We start from the raw sequence: 6000 nt of genomic DNA, 5'->3' as shown, positions 1-6000 counted from the left end.
AAGAACAATTAATGAATTGTCAAAGCTGCCAAGGAACTGTCAAAAGATACTAAGTAAGTTGGCATAGAGGGGGTAAGCGCAAAGGGTGGTGGATGGGAGCGTGGGTTGGCATGAACTGGCAGTAATTTGATATAGGGGCTGTAAAGAAGCATGGTGATGTGGTCGATATGAGGGCCTATGGACTGGGTAGAGGGGCACGGGTTAGCATAGAAGATATGAGGGGCAATGGGAGGAGTGTGGGAGCATGGGGTGGCATAGATTGGCATGGATGGTACATGGGGAATGTTTGGGGTGTGATTGGTGCTGAGGGTGATGGCTGGAAGGCTGATTTTTTGTGTTAAGCTTTTTTTAAAAAAAAAATTAAACAAATTGCTGGAGCACAGAGGCAGGCCTTCCACCCAGCCTGAATATCTGCACCTGGCATCCTCCGCACTCATTCCAGAAGTGGCAGGCCCGACTTCCAATTCAGCCCAACCACTCACACGCACCCCCCACCCCCTCCCGCACCCCCCGCCAACCCCTCCGTCCCCCCTTTCCCCTCAAACCCCTGGAATGAAAATCCCAACTGCCATTTTTAAAGGTCAGGTTCCTGGAACTGAGACATCTCCCGTTTCTGCACACGGGACCCTGGAGTGAAAATCTGGGCCTTAGGAACATGACACAACCCACGCATCAGCATCAGGGATGAGGAAAGGGAAGGTTGGGATACAAAGCTTTCATCGGAGCTGGAACGGAAAGAGAAGCAACATCTCTCAACCGACATCTCAAACAGATGGTCATTTATTACGTTACTGCTTGTGGGAACTTGTGGCAAATTGCTGCATTCCCTACTTTACAACAGTGACTGCGCTTCAGCAAAGTACCTCGTTGGCTGTAAAGCGCTTTGGGGAGTCCTGATCAGCAACACTGGGTAAAAGATGGTCAGAATCACAATCCGAGGCTTTTAACAACTCCCCACGTGCAGTTTTGCCCACGAGCCATTGTTTACGTGCTGCCAAGGGGCATCACATCCTGCGATGTGACCGAGACAGATTCCACACAGGCGATGACCAAGATGAATAGAAGTGGCCCTATATGACAGAAAGTTGTTCATTTCTCATTGCCTACTGTTGGTTGTAAACTCCTCCTGACTTAACGGCACCCACCAAATGTGGAACTGGCCCGAATTAGCATAGCAATTATATAGAGCTTGTCATCTCTGCCTGATCCTCTGAGGAACGTATTCTTCCCTTTTTAAACTTAACACCGCATTTCCTGCACTTCCCAAATCCATCTTCTTTCCAAGTCATGACAAGTGTCCGAATGATTGACACCACGTTCTCCCCCTGCGGCGTCGTTATGCAAACCAGAAATTTTCTGCGGCATTGTGAAACAATTATTTGTCCATAATTTTCTCTTTATTGTAAAAGATTGATGAAAGCTGTGCCTCATTCATATACATAACTGTTGATTTGAGGAGCAGTGAGCTCTATACAAACAATGCACGAGCCTCTGTTGCGCAGGCAGGAGCACAGACGGCTGGGATCACATTCATCAAGGTAATAGGGGTCTTCAGTGAAAAAGCAACTCCCTGATGTGTCCAGTCTCTTGCGTTGATTTTTTTTTTGACGTGGGGGTGAATAGTTTGCGAGGAACAGGCTGCACCACTTAATGTGCTATTCAGAATGTAAATTGGGCAGATTCTATAAAGGGCAGGCCGGATTAAAATGAAAAGCATAGGGCTTGCATTTTTGTAGTATCTTTCACAACATTAGGGCACTCCTAGGGGCTTTGCACCCATGAAGTACTCCTGAAGCATAGTTAGTCTTGTAAAGTGGGAATCGCAGCAGTCAAATTTGTGCACAGCAAGCTCCCACAAGTAGTACCCATCACAGCAAGCAGGTTTTAGTGTTTTTAGTGATGTTGGTTGAGGGATAAATAATGGCCAAGACACCAGAGAGATCTACCCTACTCTTCTTCAAAATAAAACCATGGGTTCTTTTACATCCACATGGGATGGCAGATGGGATCTTGGGTTAACGTCCCAGTTGAAAAACGGCTCCTCCAACAGTGCATATGCTGGAGTGTTAGCCTTTGTGCTCAAGGCTCTGGAGTGGAGTAGGGTTTGCTTCAGAGTGTGAGTATTATGAGTGTGCATGAGTGTGCTTCAGAGATGGAAGTATTATCAACTGACCAATGGCTTATCTCCCATGTGCTGATGATTCCAGGACACAGATATCTAAGTTATGAGGGAGTTTCCGATACACTGCTCCTCAAATGCGTACAACAACGTTGTCCATTCCCTGCCTGCATTTTTCTGTCCATTAACTTTAACAGATGCGAAGACATTGAATGGGGGGCATAATTTTGTGCAGCAATGCACCAGAAAGGTACATGTCTGAAAAAGGCTATTTTAGTCCAGTTGATCTCAAAGGCCCAAAAAGAAAGTACATGGGCCATAACTTCCGAGCTCCAGGCCAGTGTATCTGGGGAGTACCCCAAAGATGTGCTGGGGAACCCTCCCCCGCATGGAAGTTCCCAGGCAAGGATTACACGACGATTGCCTGGAAAGTTCAAGCTTCCAATGGACAATTGCCCTGCACTGGGAACCATCTGAAAATGCAATTTAAATCACAAACTTTGGATGATTCCAACTGTGTTACAGAAATAGTTGCCTGGAATAAGTTAGAAGAATTAAAAGCACTTCTTTCTTCTGGGTAGCTATTACACTGACCCACGCTGACCCCACTATGGCACTCCCGCCCCCAGACCTTCCCCCCAAGCCTCGTGTCAACCCCACAACCCACCCCTGGGACTACACGCCCGAGCCCCCTGCCTGGGACTCCCCCACTGCAACACCCCTCCCCACCCAGTATCCCCCTGACTCCCTAACTATTCTCCCCCCTCCAGGCCCATGTCCTGACTTCCCCCCCACCCCAGGCCTGACACCCCCCCCCAACCCCCAGCCAGACCTTCATAGGCCCAACTACCACCCCCCCACCCCACCCCAGGCCTGACTCCCAACTCCCCTCCCTCACCGCCCAGGCCCGACCCCCTCCCCTCCCCCCAGGCCAGACCCCCGACTCCCCCAAGATGTTTCTTATGAATTCCCTATGGATTTCTTGGTGACTGTTTTGAACTCACGTTCTCTGGATTAACTAATTCAGTAGCAGAAGCCCTGTACTGCTGCTGTTATTCCTCCACTAACTCCACGCCTTGAGTGAGCATTCTTGTGAAGATCAGCTGAGAAAAGAAATGGAACTGAGGTTCGATGCCTTCTGGTAAAATTGCCTTCCAGTCTCTCACTGCCCAGAATCACACAGGGGCTCCGGGACTGTGGGCTGGAGACCTGTCAGTGCTCGCACACCGATAAGGTTCAGCACCTTTAGGAGGGGAAGAGGAGAAAGAAAATGAGAACATTCAAAAAAAATTAAATTGCAGCTGTCAGAGCGAATGAAAAGTAGGCATAAGAATACACTGAGCAATAGGACCCAGCGGAATTAATGCAACCCCCAAGGTCTTTAAAGAGTGATGATATTGTGTACAGTTAGAATGATTACATTGCTTGTTACTTTAAAGTTGGTAGTTAGCTTTAATCTATTTTTTTAAGCTGCATGTTCATGAACTTTGATGGTGCTCCCAGTTCTCCCGGAATGCAAATTTCCCTAAGTACTGTAAGGACTGGGATTATGAATAATTCAGAGCATCATTGGGAAGCAGTTGCAACGTTTCAACTGTTAATGAGCTTTACAACAGACAGCATGTGATTGACTGGCCTCATAGTAATCATTGCGAAGCATGCAGTGTGCTTATCATCATTTTATTATTGCCGTTACAACCAGCAGCCTCTGCCACTCTTTTTCTTCCGTGCATTCATTCTCGGGGATTTGGGTGCAGCTGGCATTTATTGCCCATCCCGACTTGTCCCACGAGGGTGGTGGTGAGTCTTCTTCGGCTGTCCGCTTAAATGGCAGTTAAACATTGACCAGGTTGGTGTGGGACTGGAGTGACATATAGGCCTGACCAGGAAAGGTCAGCAGGTTTCTTTCCCCTAAAGGACATTAGCAAACCAGCTGATTGTTTTTTTACGACATTCTGAATGCGTCCAGGCCACTTTTACCAAGACCCGATTTTTTAATTTCCAAATTTAGTTTTTAAGCTCAATTCAAATTCTCCTGGCAGAATTTGAACTCTCATTCGCAAATAACCACTAAATTACTGTATCTTGTACCACACCAATACATGGCCTGAGATACAGAACAGCCATGATCCTGTTGAAGGGTGAAACAGGATGGGGGGCCTTAATGGCTTACTTTTGTTCCTACGTTCCTAAGTCTGCCAGCCTTAGAGGGTAACCATCATTAAGGGGTGAAAGGTTAGCTTATGCCGGATCTACTGCAGTAGAGATGTGAAAAGTCTTCCAAAAATGACTTTCCAAAGTGTTTTCTTCCCCCAGTTTTCTCCCAGTTCCATTAACTTAGACGAAGGGCTGAATCATCCCAGATTTGCACTAATTGCGGTAGCGGGTGTGAATAGAGTCGTTTTACCCGCCATCTGCAATGTCAGGTTTTCGCACTGCATCGCCCCATTCCTGGCGTGACCCGCCTCATTAATAATGCATTCGCGGGAAACATGCCAGATCACTGGCGGGGTGGCCTCTGATCCGCCTGCCCAGCCATCGCCTCAGGCCTTCAATAATCCGTGTGTCAGATCTGAAGGGGGTGTCCCTGCACAGAGCTAGCGCCCTCTAAGGAGTCGAAAGCTGCTGAAAAGCCATGGCTGCCAAACATGCTGCCCCCAAATTTAGTGACGCCTCCCTCGGGTGCCTACTGGATGCCGTGGAGTCCTCTACCCCTCCTGTAGGCGAAGGCCAGCAAGCAAGATGACCAATCCGACATGGGAGGCGGTGGTCGACGCCAATGCCCTACAAAAGAGAACAGCCACCCAGGGCCGAAAGATGGTGAATGATCTCCTCCGTTCCACCAGGGTAAGTCACTCTTTTCATCACTCTGAACTCACACACTCACAAACCCATCACACACACAGGGATCTCACTCACTGCCAGTTCAAGGGACATCACCATTCACTCTCTCACACACATCTTCATCTGCCCTGTGGATCGTGTTCTCATCCCGTCCATGGCACCACTCACCACCCAAAGATGCCAGGCATCCTTCTCATCTGGCCTGGCAGGCATCCTGCTTACACGCTCTCCATCTGTATTCGTGCAGTACCATAGAACCATAGAACCATAGAAAAGTTACAGCACGGAAGGAAGCCATTCGGCCCATCTTGTCCAATGCCAGCCCAAGAACACCCAGGTGCCCTTTCTAATCCCACCTTCCTGCACCCGGCCCATAGCCCTGCAGCTTACAGCACTTAAGATCCAGGTACTTTTTAAAAGAGTTTAGAGTTTCTGCCTCTACCACCAACTTGGGCAGCGAATTCCAGACACCCACTACCCTCTGCGTAAAAAAGTTCTTCCTCATGTCCCCCCTACACCTTCTGCCACGTATCTTGAATCTATGTCCCCTGGTTCTAGAATTCTCGAACAAGGGAAATAATTTTATCCTGTCCACTCTATCTACTCCGCTCATAATTTTGTACACCTCAATCAAGTCATGTCTCAGCCTTCTTTGTTCTAAGGAAAATAACCCCAACCTATCCAATCTCTCCTTGTAGCTACACTTTTCTAACCCTGGCAACCTCCTCTGCACTCTCTCCGGAATGTGGTGACCAGAACTGCACACAATACTCCAGTTGTGGCCTCACCAGTGTTTTATACAATTCCAAAATTATATCCTTACTTATATATTCTATTCCTCTGCCAATGAAGGAGAGCATTCCATATGCCTTCTTTACAGCCTTGTCTACTTTAACTGCTGCCTTCAGGGACCTGTGTACTTGTACGCCAAGATCTCTCACTTCATCTACCCCTCTTAGTATATTCCCATTTATTGTATAATCCCTGTAACTGTTTGACCTCCCTAAATGTATGACCTCACACTTCTCTATGTTAAA

Source organism: Cetorhinus maximus, chromosome 5 (assembly GCF_964194155.1).
Source record: "Cetorhinus maximus chromosome 5, sCetMax3.hap1.1, whole genome shotgun sequence".
NCBI classification, from domain to species: Eukaryota; Metazoa; Chordata; class Chondrichthyes; order Lamniformes; family Cetorhinidae; genus Cetorhinus; species Cetorhinus maximus.
Note: the sequence above shows the minus strand (reverse complement) of the source record.